General features: G+C 32.5%; 1 pseudogene; it reads right to left on the bottom strand.

Moving 5' to 3' along the window:
- Positions 1-752: 752 nt before the first annotated feature.
- Positions 753-25,285, bottom strand: LOC149572061 (UMP-CMP kinase 3-like; annotated as a pseudogene).
- Between the last annotated feature and the right edge of the window lie 887 nt (positions 25,286-26,172).

Genomic DNA, 26,172 nt, shown 5'->3' with positions numbered 1-26,172 from the left:
AGCACGAACCTGTGTCACCTTTTATAAAGGAGAAGTGATATCAGAATTTAAAGTCTTCAACTTTAACGAAATAAAAGTGGCATTTGTGCTTAGAATTTGAAGATGATGTAAACTAATGAAATGTGTAAAATTGGATGAAGTTTATGTCTATAATTTTTTTTTTTAAAAATGAGTGAAAATTTTATTTATTTTTGAATTTTTAAAGTGTATTGTTTAATTTTTTAAAAATACTAAAAATATAGAGTTTTTTTCCCGTCAAACAAATATATGCAAATCTTCATATTTTGGTTCGATTTTGGAATATGTTAGAGTTAACATGTATACCTAGTGCACCAAAAAATTAAAATTGAAATTCGGCTAATATTTTTGAAGTTATAACTGGTCAAAGTCAAAGTTATCAGAAATAGACAGTTTTTTTCTCCCGTCAAACATTTTCCATCAAATCTACATATTTTTTTTTTTAAATTACATATTCTTGAAGAAGACTCTCTCCTCTATTGCACCATTAAAAAAAAAAAAAATTAACATGATTTACTATTTTTTTCTTATTTTTGAATAGACATCTTCCTGAATCTTAAGATACCTACTTGTAATATTTTTAAATTATATAATCAAAACTTTAAAAAAATTATACAATCATAATTGTGACTTCGAGAACTACTAAAATATATTTTTAGTTTTAAAAAATACTTCAATTTAGTAGGTCAAATTGGCCTTCAAAGTGAGATGTTTACAGAAGTTCTGATTTTTGCTTATTTGGCTACCACATAGGCTGCCACATAGACAGTTACGGCCGGAACTGTTTCGGCCGTAACGGTTTTGGCCGGAACAGTTACGGTCGAAACCCCTAGTCGGCTTGAGAAACTGCTATCGGTTAGTGTGACTTTTTGATATTAAAAAATATTTTTTTGTCTTTTCTAAATAATTAAATATATAGGGACAGTGAAAATTGAAAGAAGATTAGCAAAAAACAATTAATTTTGAAGCAATTTTCAACAATTGTTTTGCGGATTTAATCAATATTGCAAAAGATCGAATAATTTGAAGGTGCTTTTTTTCTCTTCTAATTATTTTTATTTTTATGTATTCTATATTGAACCATTAGCTGATATTTAGTAAAATCTAATTTTTTAATTTTTTTTTTCTATAGATTGAATTATTGAATGGGTAGTAAAAGGAAAAGATCAAGGAAATATGATAGAAAAAGAGATGACAAAATGAAAGGCCATACAAAACATGCTCAAAACCAACCTACTAAAATTCCTGAACATGATGAGATTCATGAAGAAAATGAAAGTAATGAAGAGGAAGAAATTGGTAGTTCTATTGATAGAGACAAATTACAAAGCATAAAAAATTTGATGGATTTGGATGAAGAACTAATTTTTAACCAAATTCCATCTAAAGATATGATAAATGATAACACTATGAAAAAGCATTGTCAGAACATGTGGGATGAATATTTCAAGGATAAAAGTATATTTGGATAGGCACAATTATTTGTCAAGTTATTTAGGACAAGAGATATGAGACCTGTCTTAGAGTTGTTGGGTGTTGATAACAGGAAAAGCCATGCTCATAATATTAATAAAACAATAGTTGAAAATTTGCAAAATGCTTATAACAAAATTGACAACACAACTCGAGGAGGTGATTTGAGTAATGCACGTAGAGCATTGATGACTACTATATCTAGTAGAAAATTGACACATAGAAAATAGGTACGTGCAATTTCTGATGTACTACATATATCTAGAAGAACTATCCAGAGATACATCAAGAGGAGAAATATGCTAGATGATAACATTGAGAATAACTGGGTGACTATTTGTAGAGTTCCTCGAAAAGAAAGGATTTCTGAAGAAGTAAAAAGACAAGTTATTGAATTTTGGACCACACATTCTCGTGTTTCTTCCAACAGGCGTGATACTATACAAATTAAAGATCAAGAAACAGGAGACAAAATTGAACATCCAAAACATTTCATAGATATAACTCAAAGTGAACTTTTTGAAGCATTCAAACAAGAATTTTCAAATGTCAAAATATGTCAAAGAATGTTTGAGAGTTTACGTCCTTCCTTTGTACGCATAAATAAGATATGAGAAACTTGTTGTTGTAGAAATCATGTTGAATTTGGTCTACACTTGCAATCATTTAAAAAAGTTATGGCAATACTTGATCCTAATTTGGTCATCCCTAGCAGCACAACACAATTTGTGAGGTCCATATTATGTGATAAATTAGAAGATTCAGATGAATTCAAAGTGCAATGCATCAAAAATCAGTGTGAAGTTTGTGCAGATTTACACAAATTTTCTCAAATTATGCAAGTTGAGAATATTAATGAATCCACACCAGTTTCATGGATGAGATATGAATATGAGACATACCAAAATAATAGAGGGGATGAATCTAGAAAAACTGTATTGAAGGAGAGTGAATTGCATTATGATGAGTTCATGGCCAAGTTCCGTCCATTGATATATCCACATATCCAACATTGTCATGGTGCACGATGACAAGCTAAACAGTTTCGTGATTCCAAAAATTGTTTTCCACTTGGTTGTATACTTTCAATTGTAGATTTTTCTGAGAATTATACATTTGCACCTCATACAGAGCTCCAAAGCCAATATTATCATTTTGAACAAGTTGCAATATTTGTGCAAGTGACCTATAAAAATGCACAATTTGAGGTTGATCAGATAGAAAGATTGGATGAAAATGAACGCATCATCATCAAAGAGGTTCATTTCTATATTAGCGATGATAAAGTTCATGACAGGAGTTATGTGGCTCATTGTTTTGCAATTTTCTCTGAAGATCTTAGAAATCATGGAATAAATGTTTCAGAGCACTGGATTTGGTCTGATGGATGTGCAGGTTAGTATACACCAAATAATTACACATTTATTTAACTTTATTTTAACTTGTATTTATTTGGACATGTCTATTTCTATTTAATATATGTACTTGGATAATTGTAGATACTTATCATGTTTCACGTTCACAGGACAATTCAAATCTGCAAAAGCATTTAATTGGTTAGCAATGCAACATGCTAGAACCAATGTTAAGTTTTTATGGAATTTCTTTGAAAGTGGACACGGAAAAGGGGAGCATGATGGAGCAGGAGCATGTATAAAATGTGCACTTCAACAACATGAACTTGCAGGTAAATATATGCATTTTTTAAATGTACATGTTTAATACTCTAATAGCATATGTTTTAAATTTTATATATACATGCATATTTTATGTACATACAGGGAATAGGATAGGGAGCGCAACTCATATTGTTGAATGGTGCAAAGTTCATTTTTCTACTCGAGATACTAAATACTATAAGCGTTACTTTTGGGAGGTGAAAGGTGAACTATATTATATTTATTTTTAATGTCTTTTTCAAATCAAGTTGAGTTTTTAATTAAATATTTATTTTGAAATATGACAATTAGTTTTTGTATTTGTAACAGATATAGATCGATCTAATCCTTACAATTGTCAAATGATTCCTGGAATTAGAAGTTTACATCAAGTGATGACTACAGGAAACCATAAACTTCGAGTACTTAAAGTAAGAGAGAAAACATTTTTTTTTGATGATTGCATTAAGGACAATGTAGTGAGTGCATGTGAAAATATTGAGAATGGATATGTTTCACATTGGGATTTGAAGGAGATAGTTAGAAAGACTCCTTTTGAAGATGTTGACATTGACATTGACATTCATGATCTTGTATATTCAGCTGATTATGAGCGCATTTCTAATTTAGTTGTGGCAGGTTTGTGTGCATATATACATATATATAAATTAATATACATGTATATTTTTTTTAAAATTAATTTATATTTCTCTTTTTATATACATGCAGGAGATATTTTTGCAGTTCAAGCCTTACCAGATAATGCAGAAAATGTGGACTATTATCTTTTAAGATGCACAAAAGCAAAACACAAGTTGCTAGAAGGAACTATAGATGCTGATGAATAGTCATATCCAATTGGATCAGTTGTTATTGAAGGAACATATTATCAACAAACAAGGGTAATTGGTAGTGGTATTGAATTTATTGAATACAAGCCTGGAGAAAAGGTTTTACACTATAGCAACCATGTTATAGCAACCAAATTACAATTTGAAGTAGTACAAAGAAAAGGACGTCATGGAAATCAAAAGTGGAAATTTCCTATTGAAGAACACGAAAAACTTTTAGAGATAATAAAAAGTAGAGAGGATCCTAACAATACATTGTTTGTGGAGCTCTAGTTTACCTATGTACTTATTGTGGAGCTCTAGTTGAGTTATGCCTGTATAGCTCTTATACTTTCATATTTAATATTGATAGGATATTTGTTTTATATAATTTTTTGTACATTGGATCATTTATCTTGCATATGCAAAATTAGACATGTATTGTTATTTTTATTTAAATTCGACATGGATATCTCATTTAAGACCAGGTCTCTTAGGACCTCCCCTTAAGACAACCTTTTTAGTATTTGTATGTATTTGTATGTGTACATATAATCTTTATATGTTCTTATATGATACATTCTTTATGTTTGTATATAATCGTTATGTTAAGATTACATGTATATGTTATATGAACTATGTTACATATAATTACATGTACATTATATTTTATTAATTAAATGTTGTTAATTATAGTTAATTAAGAATGTATGTCATTAAATATAGTTAATTTAAAGGTTAAATGTAGTTAATTAAGGTGCATGTCATTAAATAGAGTTAATTAAGTCATTAAATAGAGTTAATTATTAAGACATTAAATATAATTAGATTAAATATAGTTAGTTATAGTTAATTAGGTTAAATATAGTTAATTATAGTTAATTAAGACATGTCATTAAATAGAGTAACTAAATAAGTCATTAAATAGAGTTAATTAGTAAGATATTAAATATAATTAGATTAAATATAGTTAATAGGATTAAATATAGTTAGTTATAGTTAATTAGGTTAAATATAGTTAATTATAGTTAATTAAGGCATGTCATTAAATATAGTTAATACATGATCTACATTAAATATAATTAGACTAAATATAGTTAATTAAGACATGTCATTAAATATATGTTATATTGTTATGTACATTGACCATTAAAATTATATAGTTAATTACACTTAGATTAAGGCATTAAGATGAATAACTATACATATACATGTAAACTTGAATATTGAAAATATGAATAACATATATAGAAACATGTGCATAACACATACATAAGTTACATAAAAGATGAAGACATCAAAAGATCAATAAAATAGACGTCTACATTAAAAGATCAATAACATACATGTGCATATATCTGGAGAATATAATGTACCCATATTAAACGTATAAAAATAGATCATGTAGATCAAATGTCTGGAAATAACATATATAAAACATCAAAATCTCCATATAAGCATGTATCTTGAAATAGCATATAAAACATCATTTAGTGTCCATGATATAAACACGTATCTAGAAATAACATATAAAACATCAAAGTGTCCATATAAACCATGTATCTGAAAATAACATGTAAGACATCAAAGTGTCTGGATATAAAATGTATGCATATGGAAATAACATATAAAACATCAAACCGTCCACATAAATATGTATCTAGACATAACATGTGTGTAGTAAAATAAAAGGCCAATATGATCTAATCAGCTACATCCCCCCTCCTGATCCTGGGCCTTGTCCCCAAAAGGGTCTATCAGCTGCATCTGAACCCTGTGTCAAATGATAACAAGTGAGCCATTTAATTATGTGTACAGACAAATTATATCAAGATCTACATGTATATAAATCAAATATATATATATAAATTGTAATGTATCCCTGGGACTCACGACGTGTAGGATCTGTTGGCACAGTCTGCAAATCAGCAAAACGTAACATACTATCAGTCAAACCCTATAACACATACACAAACACACACATATACATTAATTTAAACATATAGACATATTATTTACTATAATAAAAATAAATCTAAACATATAGAGATATTTACCGTAGCATTATGTAATGCTCTGCCGATCTGACTGATATTTGAATCATGTAATGAAAAAATAGTATCAGCATCCAAGTCAATAGTGTAGCCCTGATCTGAAAGCATGGAAGTAAATAGACCAGGCTATATGGTGCCACTGAGATCCTGAGTAGGGGGGTGTTGTAGGGTCCTGAGTAGCTGGGGTTGGTGCTGTAGCCTGGGCCTGTATAGCAGTAGGAGTAGCAGAAGGTGCAGGAATGTCCTCCTGCCTCTGTGAATCCTCTGGGACTGCTGTACATGACAAAATATGTCTAATCTGAGAGCTCATGTCACGAAGTGGAATCCTTGAGAGTGTAGATAATGATCGATATACATCTAAAAGATCAGATGCTAAATATGATGCCAAACGATGTAATGCATCCACCTTTAAGACTGCAGAAATATCTACAGGAGAAGGTATGTCTGTAACTCCATAATCATCATCAACAGGTGTGCTAGATGATGTAGCTATGGGAGTAGTACCTTGAGACCGTAGCATATATCGACTACATTGATTAGAAGAAATCTCATGTAACTATGTGGCGACGATGGCGATGCTCGAAAAAATCTGTGTCCTAATTGTGTCATCAAGAACACTCTCACCTACAGTAGCCATCTGTGGACCTCTCGGCATAACCAAAAGGTTTGGACCCACCATTGCCCATTTATTAACAGCCACAGGAGTGTCCATGGGTCTAAATCTATCAAAAATTCTCCCCTGACCCTGCCCAACATGCTGTGGATAATCTGTATAGTCAACATCATAGTGTAAATGAAATTCTACAAACAATTGTTTGCCAAAATATAGGGGGAACTCATCCTTCTGTGGCCATCTATGATGAGTAGCCAACCAACGAGGATACATCAATGGTGCAACGAGTGGATCAATACACTTCATTGTAGAGTAGCCTCTGACTCTGCGACGATGTGCATAAGATGGAAACATGGTTTTCACCATGCCAGTGGAAACCTCAGTATCAATCTGTGTGTACTTCACAGTGCCAGTGACACTGTGAGATAAAGAAGAATAAAATGTCTCAATGCTCATATCATCAAAAGGGTTGTATGATTCAACTATCTGAATCATACGAAATAACTCCTCTCGCATCGCTATAACCTTCTCCCTATTAGGGAGGGTGGTAGAAGAGGAAAGCGAGCTATCCAAAACTTGCATAGCATGAGATAATCTCACCACTGTATCTCTAAATAACTGTTGTCTATCATGAGTGGAGGTCACTCTACGTGCTATACCAGACTCAGCACTCTGACCCCCACCACGAACACTGGCATCCCCTAAGGATGCAGGAGCACGATCCACAGAACCGGATGCCATAGTGTATATATGAAAATAAATATGAGAATATGAATGTGAAGCTACAATCTGAGTGATAAATATCTAGAGATCTGCACATGCAATATATATACAAATATAAACATACAAGTCTATTTAAATTAAAATAATTAAAAGTTAAATTTAATTTGAAACACATGTACATATAAATACACAACATTAAATGTATGGTGCTAAATGAACAATCATGTAACATACATATGTATTTTAAAATAAATTATCTTAGAGACCATATCTAATGTACATTGTAAAGTGCTCATGCAAATGTGAAAAATAAATATTCGTACATGTACATGTATATGCAATAAAAATAAAATAAAATTTCTTGATTAAATGATAACTAAGTGCACACATGTACATACATGCAATAAAAAAATATAATTCTTGACTAAAATCTAAATTTTGATATAAATGCTTTGATGATTATGGCCCAGAGTGTAGATGACAATTAGGACGTAGGGATAGAAAAATTTGTTACTAGATAAGTAAATGAGTTTAGTTAGCAAATGTTAATTTACAATTTAGAACTCATGACTTAATTTACTAGTTTGAATTAGAGTTAAGAATGTTAATAAAGTAAATGGGATATAGTTTTATTAAGGTTGATAGTAAGGTCAGTCTATTATGTGCTAGTTTAAACATATGAATACCTATTACAACCTATAACAGACGTAATGACCTAGTAGGAGTCCCTAGGTCCCCTTAAAACATATATATGGATAAAAATACCTAGAAATGTATCATGAGGTCCTATTACGACTCCTATGTCCCCTTAAGACACACATGTATGGATAACGTATTGAAAAATGCAGTTGACGTAAGTGATCTCAAGTAATGTGTTGTTTGGTAATGTAAGACTCATCATTACCTGAGAACACCTATTATGTGCTAGTAAACATATGAATATCTATTACAACCTATAATAGATGTAATGACCTAGTAGGAGTCCCTAGGCCCCCTTAACATATATATGGATAAAAATACCTAAAAATGTATCATGAGGTCGTTATGTGTCATTTGGTAATGTAAGAATCATCATTACCTAATAAGACCTATTATATCTTAATAATACATATTAAGATTTATTAGAACCTATAAAAAATAGTATGACCTATTATGACTCCTATGTCCCCTTAAGACACACATGTATGGATAAGGTATTGAAAAACACAGTTGACATAAGTGATCAAGTAATGTGTTGTTTGGTAATGTAAGACTTATTATTACCTAACAATACCTATTATGTGCTCGTAAACATATGAATGTACCTATTACAACCTATAACAGACGTAATGACCTAGTAGCAGTCCCTAGGTTCCCTTAACATATATATGGATAAAAATACCTAAAAATGTATCATGAGGTCGTTATGTGTCATATGGTAATGTAAGAATCATCATTACCTAATAAGACCTATTATATACTAATAATACATATTAAGATTTATTATCTAACCTATAAAAAATAGTATGACCTATTACGACTCCTATGTCCCCTTAAGACACACATGTATGGATAATGTATTGAAAAATGCAGTTGACATAAGTGATCAAGTAATGTGTTGTTTGGTAATGTAAGACTCATTATTACCTGACAATACCTATTATGTGCTAGTAAACATATGAATACCTATTACAACCTATAACAGACGTAATGACCTAGTAGGAGTCCCTAGGTCCCCATAACATATATATGGATAAAAATACTTAAAAATGTATCATGAGGTCGTTATGTGTCATATGGTAATATAAGAATCATCATTACCTAATAAGACCTATTATATCCTAATAATACATATTAAGATTTATTATCTAACCTATAAAAAATAGTATGACCTATTACGACTCCTATGTCCCCTTAAGACACACATGTATGGATAAGGTATTGAAAAATGAAGTTGACATAAGTGATCAAGTAATGTGTTGTTTGGTAATGTAAGACTCATTATTACCTGACAATACCTATTATGTGCTAGTAAACATATGAATACCTATTACAACCTATAACAGACGTAATGACCTAGTAGGAGTCCCTAGGTCCCCTTAACATATATATGGATAAAAATACTTAGAAATGTATCATGAGGTCATTATGTGTCATTTAGTAATGTAAGAATCATTATTACCTAACAATAACTAGTTGTTAAAATGAACATCATCAATATCTAAGTGTGGTTCATTCGGTTAGTAGAGGGCCTATGTTATGGTTAGAATGTGGTATGGGTTATGATTGTAGTTAATATAAGGTTATGTTAGAAGGTATATTTTTGTATATTTTAACCTAATTTTTTTGTATATTTTAACCTAATATTTTTCTACACTTTTAACTAATGTTTTTCTATATTTTACACTAATGTTTTTCCTAATATTTTTCTACACTTTTAATTAATGTTTTCTACATTTTTATATCATGTTTAACTACATTTTTGCTAACAAATTAATTTAAATACCATTCTTAAATAATCTAAAATAATTTAAATAATTTAAACATATTAAAAAATAAATAATTTAAAGCATTCCACTCATAAAATATGTAAAAAACAACTATTTTAAGTACGATTAACATCTACTAATCAAAAAATATGTTTAAAAACTATTAAAAAATTGGGAGGGAAAAGCCACCAATCAGTTACAGTTGAAACCCTTAATCCGCTCTCCAAACATTCATAAACCGCAATAGTAACAATGATAGCCGCTAGAGGTTTGTGCGGAGTTTTATTCAATTTTTGGGTTTCAGCCGTAACACTTTTGGCCGAACCATTTTCAGCCGTAATGGTACATGCCACATAGACACGCGAAACTGCCACGTGTGTACGGCCGAATCGATTACGGCCGAAACCATTACAGCCGAAAGTGTTTCGGCCGAAATGGTACAAGATATCACAAAAGGTGACACAGGTTTGTGCTTTTACCCATATTCACAAAAAAGGGGCTTAGGGATACAAGATCACCCTGCGAGTTTAGATGGCCCAGGTCAAAAATCAACTATTCATCAAAAACATATATAAGCAAAAATAAGAAACTTTAGGCTACAAGAGTAGTGCCAGCTGAAGGAGGGTCTTTATTACCAAAACCCCAAAAATCATTAGGGTTAGTGGTTGGCTCAAGAGAATCCCAACCACTAGTAGCAATAGTGTCTTTATCAGCTTCTTCTTCATTAGCCCTAGGAGGAGAAATGACAAGATCTAGCCGGGGGAAAGCCCACTTAGGTTCACAAGGGGCAGATGACCATCCCACATCAGTGGCAATAGGGGGAGCCACTAGGGACTATCCTAAGCCCAACCTCTAAGGAGGCAAGGCTAAGAGATGATGGCCACAAATTCCACCACTAGGAGAATAGCGACAAGGCTGCAACTAGGAGGTTTGTGAGTAGTAAGCAAAACTACTTCGGTCTTGCTAGCAACCACAAGGAGGAGTGTAGTCATCAAAAAAGGTATTTGGAGGTACTTAGGCAACAACACAAGGGACATTTCCCCAGTGAGCAAGTAGCTCCTATAGATGAGCCACTTATAGCATGACCTTGTCAGTTTGTACTTGGATTTGCAACATGACATTATTAAATATACATGCTTTAGAGTACATTTTGAAAAATTATACAACTTATTTCAAAAGAAAGTTTCTAATAAAAATTTTAATGTTAGAAAAGAAGCCACTAAAATGGTAAGAATTCAATGATAAATTACAATTACACTATATATCATCATCTTAATAAATTGTTTTATTGTTTTATAAAAATGAATATTTAAGATTTAGGAAGAGTCTACAACATAATGATAAATTGGATGCCTCTTATAGGGGAGGTCTAGGATTAAAGCTTACTCATGCTTAAAAAATAATAATAATCACAACATGTGATAATAATTAGATAAGTAAATAGATAGGAATGATATAAATTTTATAATTTACTTATTTTGTAAGAATCTATTTTATTTTATTTTTTTGCAATATAATAAAATTTAACCATATAATTTCTATCTAGCACAATAATTCAGTTCGCCAACAAATTTAATGTTAAACTTTGAAAAAAATATTATTTGCTTATGTATATATTTCATGTCTTGTAGAATGAAATAATTTGCCCACAAAATTAATATTTTACTTTGAAATTCATTTGTATTTGTGAATGTGTGTGTGTGTTTTGAAAAATAACATAAGTCACCTAGATTTTACACATTGTTCAAGAGACAATGATTGATTAACCAATGGAGATTATTATTTTTCTTTACAAAGAAAGAATTTTCATTGCAAAAATTAATTTTTTTGTTAGGAAATTTACACATTTTTCCAAGTTTTAACACATTTTCTGAAGGAGGGATTTCCTAAAGTATACCCTAATATCAAGTTTACCATTCATATAATCCTCACAAATATAACATCTAATTCTAAATATTTTGAAATAACTTACATTTAATGTATGACTATACCATAGCTCATAATGTGTCTTGTTGTTCCTTTCTTCAATTGAACTCAATTTAGCATGTAAATGATAATACTAATTTCTTCTCTCTAGAATATATAAGAGATCTCATTTTTAATTATTAGTGTATATCTATGTCTCCTTTCATGAATACCACTCTTAGCAAATTTTCTTGGTATAGATAACTATCTTTAATAACATTCTTATAAAAAGTGTTATTGAATTTAATAGACATTAATTATCCGCCTATATTAGATCTTTTTCATTTCAAAGGTTGTCTAGTTTTCTTTTCAACTCTCCATTTGTACCATTTAAACATATCAAAATCATCTGATTTCACTTTCATGAATACTACACTCATCATCATTGAATAAAATTCACAAATAATATAAATAATTTATCACCATTGTAACTATCAATCCTAATTAGGGCACATAAATTAGTATGCACAAATTCTTGAACATCATTGGAAGTGTGTGACTTGCTAGAAAAACTAGAATTTGTTATCTTGTTGAGATGACATCCTTTGTGTTGGTGTTTGACAATGTTACCAGTTCTCAATTACCCCAATGAGAATAAAACACATCCAGGGGCAGCTAACTCCCATTTTCGACATATCCTTTCACACATTCGACCAACTATAAGGCTTGACCCTTCTTCACTTTAGACTCTACAAAACCTAGGCGAGTGGACCTTAGATTCAATCAATATGGTACCAGTGCAAAAACATATTCCTAAATTTATTCATAGTAGATTTAATCCTTATTTCTCCTAATACTTATGCAATAACACAGATCTACAGTAGCAAATTGCAATTCTATGATATTCACAAGCTGAGTGAGGGTTAGACTATTCTAGCTCTTCAACATAAAGTGTAAAAATGATTTGAATTTGATTTGATTTTATGTGGGTGAGGAAAGTGGATGAAAACTAGATATGGACAACAAACTTATGATACTATAACAGATTAGTACCTTATCCACTAGGCAATTCATGAATCTCCCTCATGCATTTTGGATATCTAGAACATATATCTTATGCCAAGACTCCACATCTATCCATTTACCTTGTAAATTGGATATCAGTATTTGATCTAAATCTCATTCTTACCTAATATGCTCCTCAATAAACCTACAACCCTATTGATTTCCTTGAAGCATTTACATAATTCCTTGAATTACAAGTAACATACAGCCTTAAGGGACTACAATTATGATCTAGGCTCTTTGTTCAAAGATCATAAAGCATCATAGATCACTGAGAAAGGAGACAGGATTTAAACTAAAACTCAACATTTTTTGTTCCTTGTATTGATTTCCTGGAAATGATACATAAAAGTGCATGAAATTAACTCATAAGGAACCTAATAAACCAGACTATATAATGAACAAATGTTGTCATACAAGAGAGAAAATGGTGGGAATGAGAAACTGATGGGATGGGAAGGAGGTGTCATAGCCAAAGCAAAAGCTTCATGGTTTGGAACCAGCACATCCTAGATCTTCCATTCAAACTTCATCAATTCCAGGGCCAATTCTACTAAATGTATTCATTCTAGAGAAACTTTCCAAAATTCCAACCCCTACAATCAATGAAAGAAGGAAAGATATAGCAAGATGTGAATTCTTAGATATGTTATTCACTGACATGTGTCCACTCAGAATTCTTTCCCAAGAAGTTTAAAAACCTTCTCTCTACCTTGTCTCTGTAACTGCAAATCAAATCCCCATCACTTGGCCTCTACAAGCAAGAAATATCTGAGATACTTGATGAGAATCATAACTAATTTTGATGCCAAATTTTAACTCAAGACAAAAGTGAAAATTAGTTAAAATGGCCTCTAGAATGCAATATAATCTTTTCCTAATTGTTTTTTCCACATTCAAGCCTCTACAAGTCTTCAAACCTACCCTTTAACCAATTCTAATGCTCAATGGTGAAAACTGCTTATTCTGCTGAGAATGTCTTGGGAATCACAAATTGGCTTCTAGCACAATCCAATGAGCACTTGTGCAAAAATCAACCTCAAATTCAAAAAATTCAGATTGTTCTAGTTCCAACAGTATATTGGAGCACTCATTTTGGATAAAAAATGCCCCTATTATGCCCCTCTGAAGTTTAGGTCTCTATTCATAGGCTTGCACATAAAAGAATAAAATTTAAAAATTTTAAATATTGTATAGTTTAAACTATAGAAATTTATTATTTGAAATAAAAATTTTCAATTGCAGATTGAATGTGAGGGGATATTATTTTATTTGTTTTAAAAGGGTCCTCATATCCTCTCAACCAATTGAATAGTGCCATGTATCCCATCTCTGTTAGGTCCTCTAGGGAAGTGCCACTTGTCATCATCTTACTAGCGATCAGTTCTTGGGTAGGACCCACATCTCTGTCTCAACTCTTTGTTAGATTCTTGAATTTTTTGGCATGTCACCATATCGCTTCCTAAAAAATCTTCATTTTTTCGATGTCGACATGGTGACCACCAGATTCTAGCCACATTTTTTAGCATACTGCTCTTCTGTTGTCACGACATCATCACCATGCCATCGCCACTTCATTGTGCTAGTTGGAAATTCACAATGTCATTATACTTATTGTATGAGAAACTTCACTAAGTGACATTTTGATAGCCACAAGATTCTCCACATGGCACCATCTCGTCCTTCACATTCCACATCATCATTTCGACATGCATGCACATTCAAAATTTATGGTTCATGACATCTAGCTGGCCGATCAAGACCCATGCATGCAAGCCTACCTTCAAAAGGCACTTGTCTTATTGAGATCAAGCTTGTTGTGTATTTTGGTATTTAAAGCACATGAATGTCCTCCCACATTGAATGTGGGATACACTACTTTTATGATTTATTGCCCTACTTCTTCAAAGACTATCAACTGCTTGCACAATTTTTTTCTTCTATGCATGGATGGCTCTTTTCTTTTTGTATTTGGCTAGATTTGCTATGATTGGGCATGGAGTAGGCTGAAAAGATGTCGAACGTATAGCTTCTTCCTTTAACAATGGAGGTTCTTGCCTTAAAATCTATGGGTTTTCCTTATATTATGTGGGATGCCCTACTAGCACGGGCAACTTGCTTTTTATTTGCTTGCATGGTTAATGCCTCCCTTTAACTAGCGGATTCCTTTTTGCATGCCATATTTTCCATCATGGGGCTCCCTTTATTTATACAACTGGGTATTGTCTCTTCTATGTCGTGGCTACTCTTCTCAATGCATCCTATCTTATACATGATGCAGTCTTCATTTCATAACATGGATTCCTCAGACATGGGTGTTTCTAGTAGTGGACTACCCTTGGACAAGCTGTGGGCCTCCATTTTGCTACCCTTCCTTTGCCTATGTGAGCATCTTATTTGCATATATTGCATTAGCTCTTTGTAGTGATAGGTTTTTGTTTGTATCATGGGGCTCCTCCCCTATTTACACATCTTCAGAGTGGTGCCCATATTCTATGCTGCTAACTCCATTTAATCTACTTAGCATCTTCTTCTAGTACATGCATGGAGTGTCATTTTTTATATGGCATCTCCCATTTTTAATGTTGTAGTGTGAGAGAGATGGATTTAGTAGAAGCTCAAACAATAGTTTACTTTGTTAAGAACACGACACTCCATTTCTTGCATGGGGAAATCGAAGAAAAGAATGAAATTTGATTTGATTCCTATAACTTGTTCAAATACTCTACAATTTTCTTTATTTCGAGGAAACCCATCAACCAAAAATTTATGATTACTACTTTCTCATATTGCCCTTTCTAAAAGATTAATTGTCACTTTTGAGGGAACAATCTTTCCTTCCTTAATCAAATTATGAATCATTGTTCCATTTTCAGAGCTGAAGTTAATCTTAGCCTGTAATAGATCTCCAACAGTTAGATGTGTAAATCCATATTTTTCGATGATCTTTGCACACTGATTACCTTTTCCACTTCCTAGACCCCTTATTCACCTTTTCCTTAGAGTCATATTAATCAACTATAGGAAGAGTTGATTCCACAAAAGCATTTTTTTTATTGTCTCTATGTTGTCATCAACTCGGCCTTGATTAAATTGCTTCTCACCTTATTTTTGAATTCATCCTATTGGTGAGCTGATTGTCTTCAATGAAGGCATATAAAGATAATTTAACTACTAATATAGAGGATTTTTTTTCTATTTGAACATTGATAGCTATGAGCACCCCAAATTACAAAGATAGTTGCTAAATTTGCTAGTCCCGATTCCATAGACTTCCTCACATGCCAACTTCTTTTTACAATTAGTGGCTTCACCTTATTGCCTTCAACTCTCATCCCTATCTTAGAGTCATAGATTTCCCTTGATCCATAGTATTATTCAGACAACATTTCAATTTCAATATTATAATCAAAAACTAATTTGGTCCCCATGACACGTTACTAATTTAATGGAATCAGTTGGGCCCCAAAGTGGGTTTGGCCAAAAAAAATTCATTTTCAAACACTAGAAACATCAAACTGATCCACTAATTGCCTAATACTAATTCAAAACACATCCAACCACTAAACAATCATTCAAAACTTATTTTACCATTATTTTGCAAACTATCAATTTAATGCCAGAGGGTCCTTTGACTGACCTTACAAACTGATTCAAACACCTAACTGGGCTCTGAAATTTGACCACCTAATTCTCTTCTCTGCACTCTTGCACCCTATGAAATCTTTTCTCATGAAGAATTCATAGTCAAAAGATATTGACCTCCAAAGTGTCTTACTTAAAATCACCTTCAAGAAATAATGTCAGAAAACAATAAATTGGGTTCGGATTTGGCTTTGAAAACTAGGTAGATAGACACTTAGGGGCACAAAAATTGGAGCTTTAGTTCACTATCAAAAAGAGAGTATAATTCTAGGATTTGGGCTCATGATGAATAATAGGAGACAAATGGCGAGCAGTCAATGTGGGCTACTCAAAATTTGAAGACTAGAAACAAGGTCAGAAAAACATTTTTTACAAATCAAATTGGCTTGGAAAAGCATGCAAACAGATTTGTCCTAGTTTGAAAATTGACACACTTAAAGTAATTTTGGAGTACAACATAGTGGTAAAATCTATTCAACTTTACCTGTCACAAATTTTGAGTTATAACATCCCAAACAGGGGTACCAATCAATCTAGTCATGTTGACACTAGTAAAAAGCTAGAAATTGATTTTGGAATCGCATTTGAAAATTGATCAAACGGATTCATCATAAGCTCAAACCTAATACATTACATATCTCTGACCTCTCAAATGTAACACAAAAGAAAATTTCACATTTTGGTCAATTGGGTCAAAATTATAACACGTCAAACAGGGCCTTCCAGAATTATGTGCAATATGCATTAGCATAAAAATAGTAAACTACCAACTTTGAGGGATTCAAAACCTAGTCAAATGAATTCAAAATGACTCAAAATCTAAAACATAGGTTCTCTATCATGGCCACTAAACACTCCCAAAGTGGAAAGTCATGAAATGTTACTGGGTGTGGTATATTCACATGCAAACATAGCCTCCTATCGTTGTTTGACATAGGTGAAAATGAAGAATTAACAATTGCTCAAAATGGGACTTTACAAAATGGCTCGAAATGTCAATTTAACTTAATGGAATAAGTGAATATTCTGAATGGAAGGTGTTAGAAACATTAAACACCTCATGGGTTTCAAAAGGATAACCAAGTACACATGCATCAAAAAGTGCTTATATGGCTTGATTCACAAAATTTCAAAACCAGGGCTACAAGTTTCACTCAAATTTTGATTTTTTATACCTAGATCAATAGTGGCTCTATCTAGGGATGCATGTCCCTTGCAAGCATGGAAATGATTCAAATCTCTAGAGGAAGCAGACCACTCACAAAACTTCTCTCGAACAGCTTTATTAAAAGCAAGGAAACAACTACTCCTACTATGTACAAATGATGGCCCCAGGCCACTGAACTTTCTCACAAACTTTTGCCTCTATCAGAAACCTGATTTTCATCTAAACTCTCATGAGGTAAGCTTGAAACATTACTTCTATCAGTTCTACCAATTAGATCAACATCTTGAAACAACTCGCTTGGCAAAACAAAATCTAAACCTTCACTTTCATAATGCATATAACAACTAGCTTCATTTTCTGCAACTTGCTCATTATGAAAGTTCTAATCAGCATGCTTATAACTATCAAACTAGAACTGAAAATCCTCTTCATTTAATGATTCATTCATGCTACCATTCTCAAATATGAAAGCTTCATATTCAACTTGGGGAAAGGGATTACACATACCTTGAAATTGTGTATCCTTCTATATAACTAGATAATATTCACATGAGCAATCAAATTTGTATTCACACCTATCATCAATTTTAGAATCTAAAAATAATCTAGAGTCCTTCAATGATTGTTCACAATCAGCAAATGAATTAGTTGTCACATTAAAATATTCATTATAAAATTCATTACAAGGTGCATGCTGATTTTCAATAACCATCTCATCAAACACTTTGTTATCCATCTAATCAGATGCAACATCATAATCATTTTCAATGTCATACTCAGAAGAAGAATAGTCTGATCCCTTACAGAAGTTAGACAAGGTATCATCATTAAACCCATCCTCAATCAGATCTAAAAATTCCATGTACTCTTCAAACGACAGATTGATAACTCTATGGAGTGATCCTCTTTGAACATTTGGACAAAAGATGGGATGTTCATCATCACAACCTTCATCATATAAGGCATTAGTATATACTTTAAACTCACTACCCATTTCATCCTTATGGAAACTCTTAGCATATGAAGAAAATTCAGAACTATATGAAGACTCACTTTCTATTCCTTCTACCAAACATATAGTGTCCATAAAAAAATTCTCTTCATCATCTTTATTAGGATAACCATTATGGATAGACCATGATTCATTCCTAAACCCCTTACTACATGTTGGAAATTTATTGTCTAATGTAGGAGCACTTGACAATCCTTTATTGAAATCTTCATATTCAAATTCATTAACATTCATGAGATTCACCATTTCTTTATCTTCATACCTTGTGGGAAAATCACTCTCAAATTTTTCATTGGCTAACTGATTTGTATAATGCAAAATATAAGATGCACTTTCCTTTTTAGATTTAGAAAGAGAATTCATACCTTCACTTTCGGATGAATGTTCACTATCATCATTGCTTTCATCTTCCCAATTTGTATCAGATTCATGTGAAGACAAACATGTACTAGCACTGTCTTCTTCTTGATTCAAGTAACAACGCTTATCATTGTCTTCACATGATGCTTCTTCACAATATGTTATATAAAAAACTTTATCTTCATCATTTGAAAGATGACTTTGAGCTTCTTCATACTCATATTGAGATGCATATCTTTCAACTTCAACTTTTATAGCATTCTCAACATAATGCAATCTCTCAATAAGAGAATTCAGTTCTTGTATATCCCACTGATCAAGTGAGTCGACCTTACCATCTACTACTAAGACATTACAAATATATGCACTATTTTCTTCTAACTACAACTAAGATAAATATGACTCACATTCTTCATCTTGTGTTATCTCTCCATGGCATCTCAGATCAGCAACATCAAACTCATGATCAAAGACATAACTTTCAGCCTTCTCACTTGCACAAGACTAAGATCTAAGTCTAGCAACCTCAAACTTTGAAGCATTAGTTACATCATTATACATATCATTATTAGCAAAAAAACTTACTATTGTAACTAAACCATGATTCATAAAATCAACATAGTACTCAACCCTATCAAAGTCTGAAATATATCTTACTGCTGCAACATCAGGAACATGTGTAACTTCATTTATAATTGAACTAACCTTACTTATACACATGGTCTGATCTAAATTTTCCACTTGATTAAAACTTAAAATAGGGGTATTGATAAGTTGATTTGAAATTGAAGCATCACTACCACATTCATCCTTTGTTTCAAAAACATTATACTGGCAATCATTCATAGAAAAATGAACTCTAATCAATCCATACTTCAAATTATTCTCAATATCCCTAGTGGTCATAAAAGCCTGATATAATGTCTATGGTTCTTTATCCCTTAGTAGATAATTCATTTTCTTGTCAAATACATCAAAGTAAATAAATAAACACATTCGATTGTCAAGTCTACAACTCTCAAGGATCTCATTCAAAACTCTTGAAAATTTGATATTAAATTGAGGGACAATTTCATCACACTCAACATGAATCTTCAAGAACTTATCGTAAGAATTGGATATGGTTACCCTTTCTCCAAATTGCTCCATGAAGGTGGAATGCAACTCACCCCAAAATAAAATAGAACATGTTGGTAGAAAAGAAAATTAGTCTCTAGCATCATCTTTCAAAGTTTGAACAAATAACTTCATGTGCACATCCTAATGAGCAATCTCATAGTCACCCATAAAATCACTAAACAACTCAACATGATGACTAGCTGAAACAAGATGGTTCCCATTAAATTTAGGCAAACATTTTCTAGTATCATTAGGAATGATATTTGGGAAGCCATGAATGCCATCAAAGCATTATGGTATGTACTACTTGGTAAAAATAGGTCTAGAAATGTCACTAACTAGCTTCATACTTGATGAGAGGAGACTTATCATTCTTCCAAATCTTAACACTCATCAATAATAATTCTGATTTGTAATTTATAGTAGGCTTATAACCCTCTACCAATAAATCACTTCAAACACTTCATAAAACTTTAAAAGCTAAAACTTATTCCCATGAAGTGTATAAAATCTATTACACTATTCTCCTTCTCCTAGTGCTGAAAATCACTTGATGGAGACAACTATTTTGTTCATTCAATTTTCATGAAAAATAGATACATGAAAATTGCAAATACCTTTATGTGTTTTTGTTTGAAACCTTAGATCTACTAATTAGCATAGGTGAAAATATGAAATCCTTGACACCACTAATAGGATCCTTGTAGAGTCACCATCTCCTTGAAGAGAACAAAATGAAATCATAGCTATGATTCACTTTAACATTTAATTTTTTTTTGTGACAGAAAATCAAACAACACCTCAAAAAATTTTAGTCAAGAATTCATATATGCTCTCTTCTTGCTTACAAATTATCATAACTCTTAGATCTACACAATTCAATTGAAAGGCCCTGAAAGCAATTATATGTAACCGATCTACACTAGTTCAGAGATCCTTTAGAGATTTACCACTCACAATTGTGAGAAAGATTTTAAAATATGATTTATAACATGATAGATCCAAACTGGATCTTCAACTTGTAGGACTTTGCAAATCTTCAAAAAATTAGAAGAGGGAAACCACTTTAAAACAATTTTGACTCTAAAATGACAACAACATTTTGAAAACCAAATCAGCTAAATTGATTGAAAATAAAACTTAGTAGCAGCACAATTTGCACTCAATCCTTCAAATACACTACTATCATAAACAAAGCATCACTGGGGTGCATGACATTTAAGTAAGAAAATTGGAAAAACACATCAAAGAACTTACAATTGCAACCTTTTCCATGCACTTCTCCTACTGTATTAAATCTCCTTCTTGCAAAGTCACCATTTTGTTGGTGTTTGAAAATGTTACTAGTTTCCAATTATCCCGATGAGAATAAAACACATCTTGGGGCAACTAACTCCCATTTTTGACATATCCTTTCAAAAACTAGGCCAACTATAAGGCTTGACCCTTCTTCACTTCAAGCTCTGCAAAACCTACGTGGGTGGACCTTAGGTTTAAACAATATGGTACCAGTGCAAAAACATATTCCTGAATCTATTCAAAGTATATTTAACCCTTATTTCTCCTAATACTTATGTAATAACACAAATCTATAGTAGAAAATTGCAATTCTATGATATTCACAAGCTAAGTGAGGTTTAGACTCTTCTAGCTCTTCAACATAAAGTGTAAAGATGATTTCAATCTGATTTAATTTTATGTGGGTAGGGAAAGTGGATGAAAACTAGGTATGGACAACAAAATTATGATCCTGTAATAGATTGGTGCCTCATCCATTGGGCAATTCACAAATCTCCCTCATGCATTTTTGATATCTAGACCATATATCTTATGCCAAGACTCCAAATCTATCCATTTACCTTGTAAATGTGATATCAATGTTCGATCTAAATCTCATTCGTACCTGATATCCTCCTCAATAAACCTACAAACTTGTTTATTTCCCTAAAGCATTTACATAATTCCTTGAATTACAAGCAACAATGAAGCAACATATAGCCTTAAGGGACTACAATTATGATCTAGGCTCTTTGTTCAAAGATCATAAAACATCACTTAAGAAAGGAGACAAGATTTAAACTGAAACTCAACATTTAATGTTCCTTGTATTGATTTCCTTGAAATAATACATAAAAATGCATGAAACCTAATAAGCCAGACTATACAATGAACAAATGTTTTCATACAAGAGAGAAAATGGAGCGAATGAGAAACTGATGGGATGGGAAGGGGGTGTCATAGCCAAAGAAAAAGCTTCATGGTTTGGAACCAGTACATCTTAGATCTTCCATTTAGACTTCTTCAATTCTAGGGCCAATTCTACTAAATGTCTTCATTCCAGAGAAACTGTCCAAAATTCTAACCCCTATAATCAATGAAAGAAGGAAAGATATAGCAAGAAGTGAATTCTCGGATCTATTATGCCACTAACATGTTTCCACTCAAAATTATTTCCCAAGAAGTTAAAAACCTTCTCTCTACCTTATCTCTATAACTACAAATCAAATCCCCATTATTTGGGCGCTACAACCAAGAAATATCTAAGATACTTGATGAGAATCGTAACTAATTTTGATGCCAAATTTTAACTCAAGGAAAAAGTGAAAATTAGTTAAAATGGCTTCTAGAATTCAATATAATCATTTCCTAATTGCTTTTTCCACATTTAGGCCTCTACAAGTCTTCAAATCTGCCTTCTAACCAATTCTAAAGCTCAATGGTGAAAACTACTCATTCTGCTGAAAATGTCCCAAGAATCACAAATTGGCTTATAGCACAAACCAATGAGCACCTGCGCAAAAATTGACCTCAGATTTGGAAAATTCAGATCATTCTGGTTCCAACAGTATATTGGATCACTCATTTTAGATTAAAAAAAAAAAAAGTGCCCTTGTTATTCCCCTCTAAAGTTCAAGTCTCTATTCAAAGGTTTGCACATAAAAGAATAAAATTTAAAAATTTAAAATATTGTATAGTTTAAACTATAGAAATTTATTATTTGAAATCAAATTTTTTAATTGTAGATTGAACGTGAGGGGATGTTGCTTTATTTGTTTGAAAAGGGTCCTCATATCCTCTCAACCAATTGAATAGTGCCATGTGTCCCATCTCTAGTAGGTCCTTTGGGGAAGTGGCACTTGTCATCATCTTATTGGCCATCCATTCTTAGGTAGGATCCACATCTCTGTCTCAACTCTTTTCTAGATTCTTGAATTTTTTTGGCAAGTTTCCATGTTGCTCACCAAAAAATCTTCATTTTTCTGGTGGTGACATGGTGATCGCAGGATTCCAATCACATTTTCTAACATACTACTCTACAGTTGTCACCATGTCATCATCATGTCATCACCACCTCACTGTGCCACTTGGACATTTGTTATGTCACTATACTTATCACATGAGCAACTTTGCTAAGTGACATAGTGACAGCCACAAGATTCTCCAGGTGGCACCATCTTGTCCTTCACATTCAATGTTAGCATTTGGACATGCATGCAGGTTCAACATTTATGTTTCATGACCTCTAGCTAGCCGATTGGGACCCACGTGTGAGAGCCTACCTTAAAAGGCTCTTGTCTTATTGACATCAAGCTTGTTTTGTATTTTGGTATTTAAACCACATGAATTTCCTCTCAAGTTGAATGTGGGATATACTACTTTTATGATTTATTGCCCTGCTTCTTCAAAGATTGCCAACTGCTTGCATGACTCTTTTCTTCTATGCATGGATGGCTCTTTTCTTTTTGTGTTTGGTTGGATTTTCTATAATTGGGCATGGACTGGGCTGAAAATATGTCACCCCTATAGCTTCTTCCTTCAACACTGGTGGTTCTTGATTTAAAATCTGTGAGTTTTCATTGTATTACATGGGATTCCCTACTAGCATGGGCAGCTTGGTTTTTATTTGCTTGCATGGCCAATGCCCCCCTTTAACTGGCTGATTCCTTTTTGCATGCCATATTTTCCATTGTGGGGCTCCCTTTGTTTATGCAACTAGGTACTATCTCTTCTATGTCGTGGCTACTCTTCTCAACAATTCCTATCTTATACCTGTTGTAGTCTTCATTTCATAGCATGGATTCCTCAGACATGGGTGTTTCCAACAGTGGATTGCCCTTGGAGAAGCTATGGACCTCCATTTTGCTACACTTCCTCTTCCTGTGTGAGTTTCTTCTTTGCATATATTGCATTAGCTCTTTACAACATGGGGTTGTTGTTTCTATTGTGGGGCTCCTCCCTTATTTACACATCTTTAGAGTGGTGCATCCATTCTATGATGCTAACTCCCTTTAATTTGCTTGGTGTCTTCTTCTACTATATGCGTGGAGTGCCCTTTTTTACATGGCATCTCCAATTTTTAATGTTGCAGTGTGAGAGAGATGGATTTAGTAGAAGCTTAAACAATAGTTTACTTGTTTAAGAACATGAAACTCCATTTCTTGCATGGCACAATTGAAGAAAAAATGAAATCCAGTTTGATTCCTATAACTTGTTCAAATATTGTATGGTTTTCTTTATTTCAAGGAAACCCATCAACCAAAAATTTATGATTACCTCTTTCCAACATTGCCCTTTCTAAAAGATTAACTATCACTTTTGAGGGAACAATCTTTCCTTCCTTAATCAAATTCTAAATCATTGTTCCATTTTCAGAGCTGAAGTTGATCTCAACGCGTAATAGATCTCCAGCACTTAGATGTGTAAATCCATATTTTTCAATGATCTTTGCACACTAAGTACCTTTTCTACTTCCTGGACCCCCTTATGCACCTTTGCCTTAGATTCATAGTAATAAACTATAGGAAGAGTTTATTCCATAAAGACTTTAAAGTATTTTTTTATTGTCTCTATATTGTCATCAACTTGACTTTGATTAAACTTCTTGTCACCTTATTTTTGAATTCATCCTATTGGTGAACTGATTTTCTTCAATGAAGGCATATAAAGATAAATTAACTACTAATCTAGAGCATTTTCTTTCTATTTGAACATCGATAGCTATGAGCGCCCCAAATTACAAAGATAGTTACTAAATTTGCCAGTCCAGATTCCATAGACTTCCCCACATGCCAACTTCTTTTTACAATCAGTGGCTTCACCTTGCTACCTTCAACTCTCGTCCCTGTCTTAGATTCATAGTTTTCCCTTGATCTATAGTGTTGCTTACACAACATTTCAATTTTAATATTATAATAAAAAAACAATTCAGTCCCCATGACAATTTACTAATTTAATGGAATTAGTCGAGCCCCAAAGTGGGTCTAGCTAAAAAAAAATTGTTTTCAAAGACCTGAACCATCAAACTAATCCATTGATTGCCTAATACTGATTTGAAACACATTCTACTGCTAAAAAATCATTGAAAAAATATTTTACCATTATTTTGCAAACTGTCAATTTAATGCCAGTTGGTCCTTTGACCCTCCTTAAAAACTGATCCAAACACCTAACTAGGCTCTGAAATATGACCTCCTCATTCTTTGTTCTACACTCTTTTACCCTGTCAAATCTTGTCTGATAACATATTCCCAATCAAAAGATATTCACCTCCAAATTTGCTTACTTAAAATCACCTGCAAGAAAACATGTCAGAAAACAAAAAATTGGGTTTGAATTTGGCTTTGAAAACTGGGTAGATGGACACTTGAGGGCATGAAAGCTAGGGCATTATTTCACTATCGTAAAGAGATTATAATTCTAGGATTTGGGCTCATGATGAATAACATGACACAAATGGCAAGTAGTTAATGTGGGCTACTCAGAATTTAAAGACTAGAAACAAGGTTTTAAAAAAATTACAAATAGAATTGACCTAGAAAAGTGTGCAAATGGATTCGTCATGATTTGAGAATTGACACACTTAAAGTACTCTTAGAGAAAAACATAGTGGTATGATCCATTTGATCTTACCTATCACAAATTTTGAGTTATAACATCCCAAACAGGGGTATCAATCAATCTACTCATGTTGATACTAGTAAAAAGCTAACAATTGCATTTGGAATCACATTTGAAAACTAATCAAACGGATTCATCAGAAGCTCAAACCTAATACATTACA

Source organism: Cupressus sempervirens, chromosome 2 (assembly GCF_028749045.1).
Source record: "Cupressus sempervirens isolate cs-2001-9-10 chromosome 2, ASM2874904v1, whole genome shotgun sequence".
Classification (NCBI taxonomy): Eukaryota; Viridiplantae; Streptophyta; class Pinopsida; order Cupressales; family Cupressaceae; genus Cupressus; species Cupressus sempervirens.
Note: the sequence above shows the minus strand (reverse complement) of the source record. Positions and strands in the feature narration are given on the sequence as shown.